Below are 20815 nucleotides of genomic sequence, written 5' to 3'. Positions count from 1 at the left end.
TTTTTCTAAATAAAATATTTTACATATTTATGAGATTATATATATTACATACACTCACCTAAAGGATTATGAGGAACACCTGTTCAATTTCTCATTAATGCAATTATCTAACCAACCAATCACATGGCAGTTGCTTCAATGCATTTAGGGGTGTGGCCCTGGTCAATACAATCTCCTGAACTCCAAACTGAATGTCTGAATGGGAAAGAAAGGTGATTTAAGCAATTTTGAGCGTGACATGGTTGTTGGTGCCAGACTGGCCGGTCTGAGTATTTCACAATCTGCTCAGTTACTGGGATTTTCACGCACAACCATTTCTAGGGTTTACAAAGAATGGTGTGAAAAGGGAAAAACATCCAGTATGCGGCAGTCCTGTGGGCGAAAATGCCTTGTTGATGCTAGAGGTCAGAGGAGAATGGGATGACTGATTCAAGCTGATAGAAGAGCAACTTTGACTGAAATAACCACTCGTTACAACCGAGGTATGCAGCAAAGCATTTGTGAAGCCACAACACGTACAACCTTGAGGCGGATGGGCTACAACAGCAGAAGACCCCACCGGGTACCACTCATCTCCACTACAAATAGGAAAAAGAGGCTACAATTTGCACAAGCTCACCAAAATTGGACAGTTGAAGACTGGAAAAATGTTGCCTGGTCTGATGAGTCTCGATTTCTGTTGAGACATTCAGATGGTATAGTCAGAATTTGGCGTAAACAGAATGAGAACATGGATCCATCATGCCTTGTTACCACTGTGCAGGCTGGTGGTGGTGGTGTAATGGTGTGGGGGATGTTTTCTTGGCACACTTTAGGCCCCTTAGTGCCAATTGGGCATCGTTTAAATGCCACGGCCTACCTGAGCATTGTTTCTGACCATGTCCATCCCTTTATGACCACCATGTACCCATCCTCTGATGGCTACTTCCAGCAGGATAATGCACCCTGTCACAAAGGTCGAATCATTTCAAATTGGTTTCTTGAACATGACAATGAATTCACTGTACTAAACTGGCCCCCACAGTCACCAGATTTCAACCCAATAGAGCATCTTTGGGATGTGGTGGAACGGGAGCTTCGTGCCCTGGATGTGCATCCCACAAATCTCCATCAACTGCAAGATGCTATCCTATCAATATGGGCCAACATTTCTAAAGAATGCTTTCAGCACCTTGTTGAATCAATGCCACGTAGAATTAAGGCAGTTCTGAAGGCGAAAGGGGGTCAAACACAATATTAGTATGGTGTTCCTAATAATCCTTTAGATGAGTGTATAATATATAATTATACATTGCCACCTATCTATTTTCGCTATTCTCCAGTCGTTAGTTTACTGAATAATAATATTTTTTACATTTACAGTATGCTCACAGACCCTAAACATAACATTACTAATATATATATATACACTCACCTAAAGGATTATTAGGAACACCTGTTCAATTTCTCATTAATGCAATTATCTAACCAACCAATCACATGGCAGTTGCTTCAATGCATTTAGGGGTGTGGTCCTGGTCAAGACAATCTCCTGAACTCCAAACTGAATGTCTGAATGGGAAAGAAAGGTGATTTAAGCAATTTTGAGCGTGGCATGGTTGTTGGTGCCAGACGGGCCGGTCTGAGTATTTCACAATCTGCTCAGTTACTGGGATTTTCACGCACAACCATTTCTAGGGTTTACAAAGAATGGTGTGAAAAGGGAAAAACATCCAGTATGCGGCAGTCCTGTGGGCAAAAATGCCTTGTTGATGCTAGAGGTCAGAGGAGAATGGGCCGACTGATTCAAGCTGATACAAGAGCAACTTTGACTGAAATAACCACTCGTTACAACCAAGGTATGCAGCAAAGCATTTGTGAAGCCACAACACGTACAACCTTGAGGCGGATGGGCTACAACAGCAGAAGACCCCACCGGGTACCACTCATCTCCACTACAAATAGGAAAAAGAGGCTACAAATTGCACAAGCTCACCAAAATTGGACAGTTGAAGACTGGAAAAATGTTGCCTGGTCTGATGAGTCTCGATTTCTGTTGAGACATGCAGATGGTAGAGTCAGAATTTGGCGTAAACAGAATGAGAACATGGATCCATCATGCCTTGTTACCACTGTGCAGGCTGGTGGTGGTGGTGTAATGGTGTGGGGGATGTTTTCTTGGCACACTTTAGGCCCCTTAGTGCCAATTGGGCATCGTTTAAATGCCACGGCCTACCTGAGCATTGTTTCTGACCATGTCCATCCCTTTATGACCACCATGTACCCATCCTCTGATGGCTACTTCCAGCAGGATAATGCACCATGTCACAAAGGTCGAATCATTTCAAATTGGTTTCTTGAACATGACAATGAGTTCACTGTACTAAACTGGCCCCCACAGTCACCAGATCTCAACCCAATAGAGCATCTTTGGGATGTGGTGGAACGGGAGCTTCGTGCCCTGGATGTGCATCCCACAAATCTCCATCAACTGCAAGATGCTATCCTATCAATATGGGCCAACATTTCTAAAGAATGCTTTCAGCACCTTGTTGAATCAATGCCACGTAGAATTAAGGCAGTTCTGAAGGCGAAAGGGGGTCAAACACAGTATTAGTATGGTGTTCCTAATAATCCTTTAGGTGAGTGTATATATATATATATACACACATTGTGGCATGGCTGAGGTGATCAAACAGCACTTGAAGCAATGTCGTTTTGATTTTGGTTTTTTTGGCAGACTTCAATTCTGCATCCTGATTTTGCAGGGCAGCAAAAGTGGGAACTTGGGCAAAGCTCCTACAACTTCAAGATTTCCACCTGCACCATGCAGTGGAACTTACAGGTTTGCATTATAAGTCACTGGCAGGACTCTAAGGAATAACAAATAATTGTGCATCAAAATTAAAAACAAAACTATTCATCACTGAATTAAAGTTGTTAGAAGCATGATTCAAATATTGTGTGCAATCAACAGACTTTTAAATTATGTTCCACAAGAAAATATAGTCACAAAAGTGACTGCAATTCATAACGTAGTAAGCATCTATTGGCCTACATCTGTTACCTGACAACATGAACCATAGCACTACTTTTGAGCTCTTCCAGGACTTTAAGAAATTGTGCTTGCTTCCTTGATTGTGGGCAGGAGCCTTTCAATCATCCTCTCTATCATGACTCCTAATGTAGGCCCATCTATTTCATGCTCTGCATAAAAGATCAAGCCATATTAAAATGGTTTGTTAAATTATACTTATTTGTAAAATGACCTCTAATTGGTGGCCTTGTGCTCTTTTAAACTGCAATACATTGTTTATAGTGGTTGCATACAGACATTTGATTTGGATGTATCAATTATTTTAACTGCTAAATTTTACCAATGCAGGTAACTTTGTTAAAGGCAATGGGCATTTCACAGACTGATGGTTAATGATTTTGAAAATATACAAACAAAAATCAAAATTCAAAATTTTATTAGAGGACAAAAGGGGTGCATTTACCATTTGGCAGGACGGTGGTGAAGTGTGATAAAGAGATTATCATCTTCATCATTTTAGCAGTCCAGTGCATGATAGTCTGCTTCATCTCCTGGCTTAAAGGCTATCCACTTGTGAGAGTCCTCCACGCAATAAACATGGAGATGCTCTGTGAATTTGATGGTTGAATAAAGCCTTCCACACAGCCACCACTTACAGTGGAACTTTACAATGTGAAGAAGTTAGACAAATTGAGCGATTTCCTTTTCGTGAAGAATGTCAAGAATGAAAAAGTCACCCACCATATATTCACACTGTCAACAGATATCTGCTTTGTTTTCCAAACTGCTTCCTCCTCTAAATCTTCAGGAGTAGATAAAGTAGTGGTCATGAACTCTTTCAGCTCTGATGGCAGAGCTGAGAAGTTGATTGCAAGACTACCTCAGTACCAATATTGTTTTTTGTTTGCCCTTCCCAACATTGGCACATCTGATACCTTTTGGCAAGAGTATAGGGAATGTTCTTGAAGTTGTTTATCACTGAAGCAAGCTTTTTGAAATAAAGATGCTAAGCTTCAAACCTAAGACACCATTGGGCTCTCAAAGCACCATATTCTTAAATTAATCGAGGATAATGTACAAGAAAATGTATCTTTGGTGTGAATTTAACAGTCTTTAGATAATTGAGCCAGGTAGGCTTTACTGCTGGTGCGAGTACAATCTCGCCAATCTCTCGAAGGAGCAAATACAATTTCCAGTAAGGATTATCTTCAGGGACAAAGCTATGAATGAGAATTGGAAGTAAACACAGAAGAGTCCACTTTTCCACTGCTTTTCCAGCAATACCTGCTTCCTGTAGCACAAATCAATACAGGCTTGTTTGTTTTGTCATTTTGGCCAAATGAAAAAGTTGGTAACTGGCTGTTTAATTGTTGAAGTGTGACAATCCTTTCTGAATGAAGATTCTGGAAAATAAGCTTCAGCACATGGGGAACAACCCCTTCTAAATAGTCATGCATAACATCAGGGGGGAATGCTTTAGTCACATAAAAATCTGGTAAATCACTGAAGGGACAATGTCCAGCCACACCATACAGCGATTTATTCTCAGGATTGTTTTGTACACATTCTAAATGGTAACGATGGCATGCAGCTGTACGAAGAACACGTCTCTTCTTCAATCTTATCAGACATATCATTATAATGACACATGCAATATCTACAAATCCTGCCATTACTGAAACAAGCAGAAAAGCCAGCTAAAACATGGGCAGAAAGATTGTCTGCAGACATTCCGACAACAGCACCTTTAATTGTATGTTGTTCGTCATCTATTTCAATAGTAACCCCTTCAAGTTGAAGCTCCAACAGATCACGAATGAGTGGCTTGACAATTTGTTTATATCCATATTTCTGTACCAACTTGTTTCGTACTAGAATTGCAACATGAATGTTTTTTAACTGTGACCTATATTTAGGAGGAATATTTCCAAGTACAAAATAAAAACAAGACAATTTGTGTATTAATTTCTTTGATCTCAAAGAGTTCACAACTTCAAATTCATCAGTGTATAAGTGGATCCTTAATCGCTTTTCGAAGCCACAGAAAAATGGGTGATTTTTGTATATAGATCTATCGCAGAAATCTGTTAGAATATCCTCTCCAAGTCATTAAGGTTTCGAGGCTGACGTTTGACAACTCAAACCTTCAGCTCCCTCCACAGATTTTCTATGGGATTAAGGTCTGGAGACTGGCTAGGCCACTCCAGGACCTTAATGTGCTTCTTCTTGAGCCACTCCTTTGTTGCCTTGGCTGTGTGTTTTGGGTCATTGTCATGCACCCATCCACGACCCATTTTAAATGCCCTGGCTGAGGGAAGGAGGTTCTCACCCAAGATTTAACGGTACATGGCCCCGTCCATCGTCCCTTTGATGCGGTGCAGTTGTCCTGTCCCCTTAGCAGAAAAACATCCCCAAAGCATAATGTTTCCACCTCCATGTTTGATGGTGGGGATGGTGTTCTTGGGGTCATAGGCAGCATTCCTCCTCCTCCAAACACGGTGAGTTGAGTTGATGCCAAAGAGCTCGATTTTGGTCTCATCTGACCACAACACTTTCACCCAGTTCTCCTCTGAATCATTTAGATGTTCATTGGCAAACTTCAGACGGGCCTGTACATGTGCTTTCTTGAGCAGGGGGACCTTGCGGGTGCTGCAGGATTTCAGTCCTTCACGACGTAGTGTGTTACCAATTGTTTTCTTGGTGACTATGGTCCCAGCTGCCTTGAGATCATTAACAAGATTCTCCCGTGTAGTTCTGGGATGATTCCTCATGTTCTCATGATCATTGAAACTCCACGAGGTGAGATCTTGCATGGAGCCCCAGACCGAGGGAGACTGACAGTTATCTTGTGTTTCTTCCATTTGCGAATAATTGCACCAACTGTTGTCACCTTCTCACCAAGCTGCTTGGCGATGGTCTTGTAGCCCATTCCAACCTTGTGTAGGTCTACAATCTTGTCCCTGACATCCTTGGACAGCTCTTTGGTCTTGGCCATGGTGGAGAGTTTGGAATCTGATTGATTGATTACTTCTGTGGACAGGTGTCCCTTTAAGAGAGTGCTCCTAATCTCAGCTCGTTACCTGTATAAAAGACACCTGGGAGCCAGAAATCTTGCTGATTGATAGGGGATCAAATACTTATTTCCCTCATTAACATGCAAATCAATTTATAACTTTTTTGAAATGCGTTTTTCTGGATTTTTTTGTTGTTATTCTGTCTCTCACTGTTAAAATACACCTACCATTAAAATTATAGACTGATCATTTCTTTGTCAGTGGGCAAACGTACAAAATCAGCAGGGGATCAAATACTTTTTTCCCTCACTGTATTAGGCCAGCCCTGGGCCGCCTCAGATTTAGTCTGGCTTTTTTTCTGACCCCATTCACAGTTGAGCTTTTAGGAGGACTAAGTGCGTTCACATATGCAACTGAAAGTATGAGATGTATTTATAATCACAACCTATTAATATTGATATTTTATAACTTGATCTTTTCAAATGACCAAGATAGAGTCAGGGGGACAGTAGTTAGAGAACCAATGGCAAATTGTGATCACAATATGGTTAGCTTTGAGGCATTCTTTCAAAAAACAAGGTCCAAGTCTAAAACAATGGTCTACAATTTTAGAAAAGCAAACCTTGAAGGTATGAGATGGCACTTAGAAGAGGTAGACTGGAGCACACTGGATACAGAGTTCGTTGAAAATGGATGGGTATATTTTAAGAATATACTACTTGAGGCTCAGGAGCAATTTTTACCAAAACTTAGCAAATTAAGGAACAAAAAACACTGGCCAAAATGGTTTAATAGAGGTATGCAAAAAAATATAAAGAGGAAGAAAATGTTGTATAGCACATACAAAAGGGATGGTGATGAAACAAAATACATAGAATATGTTGAGCTGCAAAGAGATCTTAAGAAAGGGATCAGGAAAGCAAAGAGGGAAATAGAAAGAAACATAGCTCTTGGAGCTAAAACCAATGCAAAGAGCTTTTTTCAATATTACAACAGCAAGCGGTCAATAAAGGAGGAGGTGAAACAGATAAAGGGCAAAAATGGAGGTATCTTGGAAAACGAACAAGATGTGGCAAATATTCTAAATGAGTATTTCACAGAGGTTTTTACAAAAGAAAAAACAGATGACATGCCACAGGTTGACAATCAGTCCAGTCAAACCCTAAGAGAGATCAGGATAAATGAGGAGGAGGTACTAAAGGGACTAGCAGAATTAAAAACAAACAAATCACCTGGGCCAGATGGGATATTTCCAACAGTACTTAAAGAAATGAGGGAAATTATTTATAGGCCGCTAACTCAATTATTCCAAATGACACTTAGAACAGGGGATGTGCTGACTGATTGGAAGACACCAAATGTCATACCAATCCACAAGAAAGGGGACAAAACCGAGCCAGGAAATTACAGACCAATCAGTCTCACCTGCATCACCTGTAAAATGTTGGAAAAAATGATTAGACACAAAATAGAGGAGCATCTCAATGAAAACCATATTCTTGGAGATAGTCAACATGGGTTTAGACGAGACAGATCATGTCTTACTAATTTATTAAAAAATTTTGAACATGCAACTGCAGCTGTTAGACCTCATCTGGAATACTGTGTAGAGTTCTGGGAACCACACTTCAAGAAGGATATTGCTGCTTTAGAGGCAGTTCAGAGGAGAGCAACCAGACTTATTCCAGGTCTGAAGGGAATGTCCTACTCGGAGAGACTGAGTGAACTGAACCTTTTCACCCTGGAACAGAGGAGACTACATGGGGACTTGATCCAATCATGAAAGGCATCGACCAAACCAAACCAAACCAGAGGAGCTTTTCCAGATCAGCAGGGACACACGCACCCGGGGACACAAATGGAAATTGGGCTTCAAGGCATTCAAAATGGAAAACAGGAGACACTTCTTTACACAGAGAGTAGTCACAATCTGGAATAAACTACCCAGTGATGTGGTTGAAGCTGAAAGTTTGGGAACATTTAAAAATAGTCTGGATAGGATCCTTGGATCACTTAGATATTATTGAACACCAAACGAGCACGATGGGTCGAATGGCCCCCTCTCGTTTGTAAACTTTCTTATGTTCTTATGTTCTTATATATATATATATATATATATATATATACACTCACCTAAAGGATTATTAGGAACACCTGTTCAATTTCTCATTAATGCAATTATCTAACCAACCAATCACATGGCAGTTGCTTCAATGCATTTAGGGGTGTGGTCCTGGTCAAGACAATCTCCTGAACTCCAAACTGAATGTCTGAATGGGAAAGAAAGGTGATTTAAGCAATTTTGAGCGTGGCATGGTTGTTGGTGCCAGACGGGTCGGTCCGAGTATTTCACAATCTGCTCAGTTACTGGGATTTTCACGCACAACCATTTCTAGGGTTTACAAAGAATGGTGTGAAAAGGGAACAACATCCAGTATGCGGCAGTCCTGTGGGCGAAAATGCCTTGTTGATGCTAGAGGTCAGAGGAGAATGGGCCGACTCATTCAAGCTGATAGAAGAGCAACTTTGACTGAAATAACCACTCGTTACAACCGAGGTATGCAGCAAAGCATTTGTGAAGCCACAACACGTACAACCTTGAGGCGGATGGGCTACAACAGCAGAAGACCCCACCGGGTACCACTCATCTCCACTACAAATAGGAAAAAGAGGCTACAATTTGCACAAGCTCACCAAAATTGGACAGTTGAAGACTGGAAAAATGTTGCCTGGTCTGATGAGTCTCGATTTCTGTTGAGACATTCAGATGGTAGAGTCAGAATTTGGCATAAACAGAATGAGGACATGGATCCATCATGCCTTGTTACCACTGTGCAGGCTGGTGGTGGTGGTGTAATGGTGTGGGGGATGTTTTCTTGGCACACTTTAGGCCCCTTAGTGCCAATTGGGCATTGTTTAAATGCCACGGCCTACCTGAGCATTGTTTCTGACCATGTCCATCCCTTTATGACCACCATGTACCCATCCTCTGATGGCTACTTCCAGCAGGATAATGCACCATGTCACAAAGGTCCAATCATTTCAAATTGGTTTCTTGAACATGACAATGAGTTCACTGTACTAAACTGGCCCCCACAGTCACCAGATCTCAACCCAATACAGCATCTTTGGGATGTGGTGGAACGGGAGCTTCGTGCCCTGGATGTGCATCCCACAAATCTCCATCAACTGCAAGATGCTATCCTATCAATATGGGCCAACATTTCTAAAGAATGCTTTCAGCACCTTGTTGAATCAATGCCACGTAGAATTAAGGCAGTTCTGAAGGCGAAAGGGGGTCAAACACAGTATTAGTATGGTGTTCCTAATAATCCTTTAGGTGAGTGTATTTCCCTTTTCAAATGTCTATCTTCGGTTCTGCAAGTCTAAAAGTGCTGTTACAATTCACCCGAAAGCGAAGCACATTTATTAGGACATCTACATTAAATCACAGATCGTATGCATTAGTTATCGATAGCCTATTGAGATTTATAATTTGAAAATGTGTATTACATACCCATATGAAAGCTTACCATAGTATACCATAGTACGTACTATGGTAAACAATGGTATACCATGGTATACTATGGGACGTACTATGGTACATGTTTCAGGACCATGGTACTGTATGGTACAATGTATAACATGTACCATGGTGTACCATGGTATACTATGGTATACAATGGGATGTACTATGGTAAACGTTTCTATACCATGGTACTGTATGGTACAATGTGAATCATGTACCATTTTGTTCCATGGTATACTATGTTACACTGTGGGATGTACTATGATACATGTTTCTGTACCGTACTGTATGGTACCATATATAACATGTACCATGGTATTGTAAGGTATGTACTATGGTATGTTACATTACTATATAGCACCAAGGTACAATGTATAACATGTACCATAATAAAATATCTTGAATACCATAGGTGTTAATAGTACATGGGACCAAAACAATTCTGTCAACCTGTGCATTTACAAAAAGGTATTTGGACCATACTTAATTGTTGATTTAAGATGTGTTTTTTGATGTTATGCACTCTCTCAAAATTAACTTAGTTATTCATATTAATTATTAATAAACCAGATATATTAATACAGACCAAGCAAGACATTTTTTCGCTGTTTATAGAGTATCTATAATTTGATAAATTGATTCCCAAGGTAGGATGGATACAAATATGGATACACATATACAGCTTCAGTGCATAGGCCATACAAAGACAATACTAACCAGTAAAAAATACAAAACATGTTTAGACTTGACATATCAACATCAACACATGCAAACAGAAAATATCTAGAAACTTTTTGAATTATTAATGCTCAAGTTGTATGTAAGTTGTATAAGCATCAGTTCAATATTTATGTTAGTCCTACACAACTGACAATTCAGAAACCTATGTTTTTGGTTTTATCTTTAGGAAACATAAAAATAGATTCATTATAATCATAAAAATAAACATGTAAATTTTTGACACGTCTGATCTGTTTTATGTAATATTTAGTCAGTTTGTAAAAGTTTAAAGGGTTGACAAATACCTTGTTATTTTTAAATTTCACTGGTCACCAAATTCAAATCACTGGTATAAAGTTAAGTCCTAATTCAGAGGTCACCCATCTCTAGTCCATTTCAAACAATGGCATCCTAAAAATCCTAATAATAATGTCAAACAATGGCATCCTAATAATCCTGTCATGCTGCAAAAGGATGCATTTTGTTTCAATTTCTTTTGATGTACACACCATCAACTCATGCGTGTTCTGAACCTGAACCTAGAACTTTGAAATATTTACATTAATAGCAGAATCATAAATAGTAAATTGATTCTGCACCTTGGCCAACTTCTGGTAAAATATTAGCCGCTCTGAACAAGAGCATTCCTCTACACACTGACATGCTGTTCGGACCACCACAAAATAAGAAGTTACTCCATAGGACTGTTGTGTAGCTATGACAGAATTATTCCTGTAACCTACTCCATATTCCTGGGTTTCTAGTAATTTCTTGAAAACTATACAACGCTTGTAAACGCAAGCAAGACTATTCTGCAGGTAACAATTATGTACAGTATTTTTCTCTAATGCCACCTTTTCACTGGCAGACAGTTGTCTTTTCATACCCTTTCCCAGGGTAACTATATCACCATTAATGTAGTTTGACATGTTTGTCAGAGGATCACAACTGGTCAGTCTTTCGAAAAGGAGGCTTGCTTCTCTGGATGCATTGTGAAATACAGAGTCACCACTGCATATAATTCTTTGGTATGCAAATAAATTCCTAAAGATTTGACAAGGCACTGTTTGTGTTCCACAGAATAAATCAAGCAATTTCCCATTGGTACTTTCATACACAAATGCTGAGTTGGCCCATAATAGACCCCAATCCCTAACACTTTGTGTGAGATGCATAAGCAAATTCTGCGCAGTTCAGGTGATCTTGAGTGGTCACACAAGAGGAGAATATGAAGAGCACACACAAGAAGCATCAAATGGTTATAAAACCTTCTCTGTAAAATATTTTTCAAAATCACTGGACAATACAGGAGAAGAAATTCTCTCCATTCGGTCGCTTTCCAAACATGTCTTTCAGAAAGTGATCTTGGACTACGTCTCACTTCATTAGGTGGCTTAATGTTGCGCATTTCATCATCAAGAACCCTTAAATCCAAAGGCTTCAAATGGAACTCTTCTTCAAGATATTTAGGATCAAACCATAGATTTGTGAACTGCCTAACAACACCAAGGCACACTGAGTACATATAGTCTGGTACAAATCCCTTAATTATGTCAAAAGAAGGTAACAAAAGTAGGGGACTTGCACCTTTGACACCCATCTCAACTTGACCATTGTTACTTTCTAACACTGTTTCAATCATTTCAATTGTGCCAGCCATTGTTCTCTGTGGTGGTTCTTCAGAACTCAGAGGGTACACTTTTGCGTAACCCTTCCCTTTTGCAACAACTGTCCCTTCATGTCAACAGAAGTCACAGCCAAATGCTCCATTAAACTGTTTAAAATTTTGAACCATGGCACGTGCAACCGCATCACAAACACATATTAGTACGCGCTCTCTGCTAGTATGCTGATGTCCATTCTTATCTACCCAAGCAAAGCCATCAGCATATAAACTCTGTAGTTCTGAAACAAATGGAGTAACATACATGTCAATGCGTGGCTTTTGTCTTCCAAACCAATGCAATGTATGCAGCACAACATTACTACGTCTGTCTTTCAAAGTCAACTCATTCACTGTGCACAAAATATGCCATATTGAGTACTGTGAAGACTTGAACACAGGGCTACCATCACAGTTGAACGAAATAGTGATGTTGTCTTGATTTTCAACAAACTCTCCATGCTCTTTGTACAGATTTCCAGTATTGATGTCACATGTCTCAGCATCAGGTCGAAAATGAGACCTTAGTGATGTTTGATGCAATATATTTTTAAGTTGTGGAGCTAGTGGCATAACCAAAAAATAGTTTGCTGATTTGAGTAGTCCCTGTTTGTTCACTGCACACTTACAGGTCTGACAATGGTCCTGTGGATCTCTACTAAGATATTCTAAACACTTTGGGCAGTAAAAGTGGACTTCTGCTTTATCAGTCAGGTTAAAAATGCCTTATCCAAAAACCATTTTGATTTTGGTACACATTCTGGTGCTACAGTATTTAATAAATCCAGTATGTCTTTTAAAGCTACACCAGACAAGCCATGTCTCAAAGAAAACGCCATCAGCAGGGCCAGAAGCTGTCCCTTCGACAAGTCTGATCCATTGTACACAGGGCTGTTGGCATCAAAAGTAGTTTCATCAAACAGGTTTTCCTGCAAAAAAAATATATATATATGCACACAAATATAAACAACCCGTATAGCATAATCACTTTGTCAATGTATTTAAAACAAAACAAAAAACACACATTTGCATTAAGAGATCACTTGGTATTCTACCAAAAAAACAAAAACAGAAAAAAGTCAGATATTTCTTATGGATTGTGCTTTTCCTCAGAGACCTCTATTCAATTATATGGCTTCATTTGGTTCCAAGTGGATAGTATTTTCATCCTCTTCTGTTGTAGGCACATCATAGTCATCACGTGCAACCTAAAAATTTACAGAAACATCTCAGATTAATCATTTTTTACCACGCTAAAGAGATTTGCACTTAGCATCATGCTTGACTAAAAGGTCAAATATACTTAATTACTTACTGGGTCATTGTAGTCTAGGAATTGTGGGGGAAAATATAGAAATCCTATCCTGCCTTTGTCCTTGGTGTGCTGTTACTCCTCACTTGGTTATCAGCAGCTCACATTCCTTTCTTGCAACGTATTATCTGCAAAGTACCTTCCAATGCAACTGGCAATGTAGAGGTTAATGATTATTATTCATGAGTAATAATCATAATATTGATAAGATGGGAAGGCTTAGTTTAGAATGCCAATGAAATCACTGATAGTTATTAGAAATGACCATTCAGACACTGTTTGTAAAATATTAAGGCCCCTTCGGCATACGTTCCAGAGGGGGTATAAAAGCTTTGTTCTGTTTCAAAACGTTTGGGGAACAGTGTCATGCAAGCCTAAAATCCTTTGGGTTCTGTGTTGCGCTGTTCCTCCCGTGCATGTAATAAATTCTGACTAGAACTCCCGGCTCCAAATCTTTCTTCCACCACAGAATGCTGGTAATTCTCCATCACTAAACTCGTTTATGGCATCTTCTTCATCAGTAAGGACAAGATCCTCACCTGATGATCCATCCTCTGCAGCAGCAGTGCTCACAACTAATGTTGACATAGCACCAATAGGATGGCTACAGGAGCTGGGAAATACATGTACATTACATGAAAAGCATGGAAAAAATGTATATACACACACACAATTTGCTGAAAATTTGGGAACATTTAAAATCAGACTGGATAGGATCCTTGGATCACTTAGTTATTAATGCACCATAGGGCACCATGGATCGAATGGCCTCTTCTTGTTTGTAAACATTTGTTTGTTTGTAAACATTCTTATGTTCTTATCTAATATAATTATTATGCTATACTATACAAATATTTTTCATTAATTAGTAAGAAGAATAGTCAAAGTTGATAGAAAGGATAACTACATTGGTCTCAGTTGAATGCAATATTGTTGCACATTGATTTATTTATTATCTGTAAACAGTTACTGGTTTACTAACTTGGCACAATATCACCCATATTCCAATACAAAAACATGACCTAATAAATTAGGTGATGTAAAAAGTGGACTGAATTCAGGTTGTGATACAAACAGATTTAAACTGATTTATTTACAAACTGACACCAGGTCAGATGTCAAAAGTGATAAGAAAAGTTTACAAACGAGAGGAGGCCATTCGACTCATCGTGCACGTTTGGTGTCCATTAATATCTAAGTGATCCAAGGATCCTATCCAGTCTATTTTTAAATATTCTCAAACTTTCAGCTTCTACCACATCGCTGGGGAGTTTGTTCCAGATTGTGACTACTCTCTTTGTGAAGAAGTGTCTCTCCACTCCCCCTGATGGTAATGAAAACTGTACTCCAGGCTACACTACTATTAGTATTTTCCTGTTTAATAGGCTACGAGGAGTCAAACTTAAAATGATTCTTTATTGACGCCGCACTTGCTCTTGTACAACTGCAATTATATGTAAATTATGTATTGTATGCTGTGCATCATGTTTACCATGGTTAGATCCGCCACACCATGATGATAATTGTACATATACAAAATGCCTAGTTGATAAGGAGTTGGCCGAACGAGCACACGTGTTGGAGGAGGATGTATATACTCTTAGACCCCATTCACACTTCAGATATAGGCCGACTCAGGGTCTAAGTCATAACTCATATGTGTAAACGCTACAAAATTTTAAGACAGCCCTGGGCCGGGTCAAAACTTAGACCAGCTTTTTGAGTCGGCCTAATTAATTTCTGTAAATATGAAAACATAATATCTAATATCTTTTAGTATCTCATAATTTCGACTTAGTATCTCATAATTATGACTTAGTATGTCATCATATGACAATAACGGGGATTGGGCATGCGTCAGGATGTTGCAACGGGAGCAGTCAATTTGTCCCCATCATACGTTCTCCACTTGAGCATTTGTAACCATGAGTGCATTAACTTATTGTTGAGCCATAGAACACATACATTACATTTAGGCTATATAAATATATATATACACACACACACTTTATTTTTTATTACGTTTTTCTTCTTAATTGATATGTTCATTTGAGACTATAACTCCAATAAATCAGCCATATATAACTAATCAGGACAATTGGCTGCAGCGGCTGTAGGCCACTTAAAACAGGTTTCAAAGAAAAACTAGCATGTCAGCTAACATAGTGGTTAAGGCATACCCCTCTGAGCCCTGAGTTTGACCCGAAGCATACTGTGAAAGCAACCCAAGAATATTAAAGCGAAGAAGTGGAATGTTCTGCAAAGGCCAAGTCAATCACCTGACCTGAATTCAATTTAGCATGCATTTCACTTGCTGAAGGCAAAACTGAAGGCAAAATGCCCCAAGAACAAGCAGAAACTAAAGACAGCTGTAGTACAGGCCTGGCAGAGCATCACCATGGAAGAAACCCAGCATCTTGTGATGTCTATGGGTTCCAGACTTCAGGCAGTCATTGACTGCAAAGGATTTGCAACCAAGTATTGTAACTCACAATTTATTATTATTATTATTATTTTTATTTCTTGGCAGACGCCCTTATCCAGGGCGACTTACAACATAAGTGCAAAACAAAGTGCAAAAATACAGTTAAGTAAAAGGCATCAATCATTACAAATTAAATCTAACTAAAACATAGCAATTCAAAATATAGTATTATATTTTACAAATTCCAATTTACAATTTACACAGGCAAGTACAGTTAAGTGAGGTCCTACATCCTGGACAGTAAAAGCTAAGTGCTGTCAAGATGTAGGGTCACAGTCAAGGGCTACGGGAAAGGGAGCAAGGAGGAAAACAAATCAAAAACACAAGAAGCATAATAAAACTGTGAAGTGCTATTGTCACGGTCTCTCAGGGGAAGGACCGCAGAGCTTAGGGGGTTAGGACCCAGGTGCAGTTCACGTAGAGTGGGCAGACAAGACAAAGGGGCTAGGCAAAGACGTGGTCGGGGAAACAAGCTATGGTCGTGGGATCGGGCAGACAGTCTAGCAAAGGCAAGACGGAATCGAAACCGGAAAGACAGGCAATAATAATCGAGGAGACGAGGAGACAAGGAGCCAGGAGACGGCTTGGAAAAGTAGCTAAAGCTGACGAGACTTCGCCCCGAGTGAGGGCAGTGAGGGGTTTAAGACAAGGAGCAGGAACAGGGAAGAAAGGTGCAGAGCCAATGAAAACAGAGGACAGGAGCAGAAGTGCACAAGGGTGTGGAGGAAAGTTAATTGGGTGATTGATAGGTGAAAAAAGAACAATGAAAGGAAAGGAAAGACAGGGAGACAGCGGCCTCTACTGGAGAGAGAGGGTGTTGGCTTAAAACCCTGACAGCTTTCTAGCGGGGATAAAAGGACTAATAGTACAAGTACTGAAATACTGTAATTCTATATGTTAGTTTGTCCAAATGCTTTTGAGACCCTAAAATTGGGGGGACCACATATAAAAATGGGTGTAATTCCTACACCATTCACCCAATGGATGTAACTGCCCTGAAATTAAAGATGAAAAGATGAAAATCAACACTTTACTAACTTTACTCTACCCTGGAGGTAGAGCTCATGGAGGAGGAGCTGGTCTCGGCCACCCATCCCCCTCCGTTGTGCGAGGACACTCCCCCTTCTCCCACGGGAAAGGACCGGGAGTTTTGGGTCATTACTCAGTGGGCCGTGGAATCTGTCCAGTGCCCCTGATCCTCCGATCAACTGTTTGTGTCCTTATGGAGTGTGCACACAGGGCCAGGCACTTTCAAAACAGCACCTCTTGCATTGGATTGTGGACACTATTACTATGGCCTGAACACCTGGTGGCCCATTCGACTCGACTCGTTGCCATCAATTAAAGATGAAAAGATGAAAATCAACACTTTACTAACAAATTGTGGTGGCGTACAGAGCCAAAATTATGAAAAATTGTGTCACTGTCCTATTTTTAAGGACCTAACTGTATATGTGAGTTTTGTGTCATTTTCTGGGTTTGGTCAGAGAAGGTATCATTGTGCATTAATATATTAATATTAATGGACAATGATACCTTCTCTGACCATACCCAGAAAATTACACAAAATTTGTATTATAGCCTATAACATATATATATACACACTACTGGTCAAAAGTTTTAGAACACCCCCATTTTTCCAGTTTTTATTTAAATTTAAGCAGTTCAAGTTCAGTGAATAACCTGAAATGGTACAAAGGTAAGCGGTAAACTGCCAGAGGTTAAAAAAAAAGTTTAGGTTACCAAAAACTGAAAAATAATGTACATTTCAGAGTAATATACTGTGTTAATACAGCCTCTTAATCATTATTTGGCAGTGTTACGCGCAGCTCCTGTGCATAGAAGTTACACTGTATTCCTACAATACGCACATCATCTGAAAGCTTATTCTCCTGGCTACCGGCGCGTTTCATTCTCAAAGACATCCGATTTAAAGTTTCTGCATTGTCTGCCATTATTCAGAACCTGGGGGGTAAACGCACAGTGTGCTCTGGGGCGTTGGGGGGGGGAGGTCTCATTGAGACGGTCACAGATCACTCAGTTTCAATGAGCTTTCTTTGCAAATAGGCTTGTTCTGTTCAGAACAACCTAACGATTAATCCAGTATATATTATTTGATGTTCTATCAAACAATGAGAAGTTCAGATCCAATTATGTAAAATCGTTGTGTATTAATACACTGTAAACAGAGTTTTCTATCTTGACATTTTGAACTCTGTACGGGTGTGTGTGGCTTCTACCAAAACTTGGATGGTCTTGCTTTAATCCATAGACTGTCTGGTTCCAGAATATGTCATAATTGTCAATATTTTCTGAGATTTTGTATTCCTACTCTGACCAAATATCCTCCCACCCCCCCATTTCAGAATGTGAAGGGGGGGGGGGGGGTTAATGTTAAAGTGATGGGGGTATAAACAAAAATTCACATCAGAGAATGCTTCACATGCACATGGGATTAAAGAGAAGCACACAGATCTGGTACCAGAGGGGTTTGTCAGTTTAAGGGGTTACATTTTGTTAAACAAAACGATTCCATGATTTATTTTTTATCTCCAATTATTTTTTTGTTCCATGCTTTAATTTCAGAGTACATTGAGACATTAAACTGTGTAAATTTCAATGAAAACTGGAAAAATGTAGGTGTTCTAAAACTGTTGACTGGTAGTGCAGATGCAACTGAAGTACTACATGCAGGTGGCAAAAAGATAAATATAGTCTGCAATTTAATATTTGTTGTTGAAGTCTTCAATTTAATATTTTTTGTTGACAGTGGACAGTGAAAAAGCAATACAAACATTAAAACAACGTATGGAAGACATTTAAGTTATACAATAAATTTGTGTTCTTTTTTTGGTAACCATGCTACAAAATGGATACTGCTGCACTAGAAAGGGTGCAATGAAGATTGACCAGATTCATTCATGGACTGACAGGTATTCCCTAGAAAGACAGATTCAGGTATCTTAATCTACTCTAGTGCAGGAAGAGAGAACTTGACTGAGATATACACAAAACCAAATCATTGTGTAGTTACACAGCCACCCAGACAGCTGATGAAACTGTGGGTTTACACAACAGAAAAATTCTGCACAACTGTCGGACTATCCTCACCAGGGTCTAGACCTGACTGCAGCTCCAATAGATATTCCTGCAATCAACATTCTAATTGCATGCTCCCTCAAAACTTGAGACTTGAAATGTAGATTAGGGCCTAATGAATGTATTTCAATTGACTGATTTACTTAAATGAACTGTAACTTAGTAAAATCTTTTAAACTGTTGCATGTTGCAATTATATTTTTGTTCAGTATACTTTGATGTTTCTATATGCGATAGCCTAAAACTATATATATCATTACTGTGCGCAAAATACTGTGAATTAATACACCCTATCTTTTAATATTTAGCCTAATTAAGAAATATAAAATCAAAGTCAGAACAAACATATATTTTAATTTAATGTAATAATACTTAGACATTCACACGCAATATATCTTACTACTTCAAACGAGAATTTTCAATTTTTCTTTCACTCTGCACTTCCCACACCAAGATTCAGAGAAAACAGAAAATGTACACATATTGTATTAGAGCATGGACTTTTGGAACAGAAGGATATCTAAACTATTAATTGACTGCAACAATATATGTTTAAATTACTAAACGTTTAGAACAAAATGGTTAACCTTCAACACGTCAGCTATCCTTTTAAGGCAAAACCCGAAATATCTCCATGTTGAAACTACGTAAGATAACCATGCTACAAAAAAGCTGTAGTAGCTCATACAACTAACAACACCACAGCCAATCAGATAGTAAGGGACTTGTGTCATTTTCCATTGGCTTTCGACAAATCAGCGGGACGGTCATCATCCATGCTGTTGTGAATGCGAAGATACTACACTTGAATGTTACAGTAGACTAAAAGAGTGGACGTCGGAGAAGGGATTGTCGCCAGTAGTCCAATTATCAGGTGGTTACTTTTTTTGTCCCCTGCCGTTGGAATCATTTAATGTGATTGGATTTGATTTTCTTATACTCATGGTTTACGTTATTGATAGATGTTAGCGGTTTCATTGTTGAAATGCATTTAGTAGTTTTGGTATAGATATTTTTGTGCAGTTTGAAAATAATATAGCCTACAAGAATGTAATCAACGTATCGTAATAAGTTAAAAATAAAATAAAAGGCTTTTTAGGGTTTGTATTTAAAATGCTGTTACTTTCGGTTTTGTTTTAATCATGCGTTACGCAACCACACATTGTTTATTATCACTCATTTAAATCAGCTAAATTTTGGATTTATTGGGAACTGTCTAACTACTAAAAATAAAATGTATTGCTTTGAATCCACAGCACTGGGGCAGACATTGTGTATACAATAACAATGGTCACGTTGAAGTATCGCCAGCATACAGGCAAATGCACCACAGTGCTGTTAGAAGTTTATATAACCGAGCTCTTTCAGCCACCCATAATATTTATTTATGTTTTCCATTCCACCGTGCAAGAATTAATTGAAACATCATTGTCTGAAAGGTTTGCAATTTTTGTAATATTGCTTATTGTATTTGATGCAGTTTGATATATAGACTTAAAACTTGCATTCAGAAAAATGAATTAACATTACATGTTCGACTTGATCGATGGATAATTCTTGCTTGAAAGTGATATGTGTGCGTGTGAAGATTTCCATGTAAGGCTACACACAACAAAGTGAATTTACAGTTAATGAAGTTTTCATTTTTTTCGAAATATACTACCTATCGTAGACCTAAGGCGAGAACCATCATATTTGCAATGAGATAAACGAGGGCTCAATTCGACAACAGGTGCAAAATACTTTTTTGTGGTTGTTCTGAAGCAATGAATTAATTTCAGAATAATAATAACCGTTTAGAAATTTTCGTGGTGATGTTTGCATTGTTTTGCAGTTGTATTATCATGGATACTATTGAAGACCATACTTTTACATTATTTATTACTGGAATATCATTGTTTTTTTTCAACTACTAAACCTATTAGATAACTATTTATAAACAAAAAGACAGAAACATACAAACACGTGAGAATTTAA

At 38.8% G+C, this 20815-nt stretch overlaps 2 protein-coding genes across 2 annotated transcripts in view; both read left to right on the top strand.

Annotated features, from left to right (window-relative positions):
• zdhhc11 (zDHHC palmitoyltransferase 11) overlaps positions 1–20815 on the top strand; it is a 65532-nt gene that overhangs the window by 31106 nt on the left and 13611 nt on the right.
• The window catches only part of tppp (tubulin polymerization promoting protein), an 85631-nt gene continuing 84412 nt past the window's right edge, over positions 19597–20815 (top strand). Inside the window, exon 1 of the mRNA XM_066716019.1 lies at positions 19597–19712. The gene's annotated coding sequence lies outside the window, so the exon portion shown is untranslated. The remainder of the gene's footprint in view (positions 19713–20815) is intronic.

This window comes from Amia ocellicauda, chromosome 10, assembly GCF_036373705.1.
Source record: "Amia ocellicauda isolate fAmiCal2 chromosome 10, fAmiCal2.hap1, whole genome shotgun sequence".
In the NCBI taxonomy this organism is placed as follows: Eukaryota; Metazoa; Chordata; class Actinopteri; order Amiiformes; family Amiidae; genus Amia; species Amia ocellicauda.
This window is presented reverse-complemented; position numbering and strand designations above follow the sequence as displayed.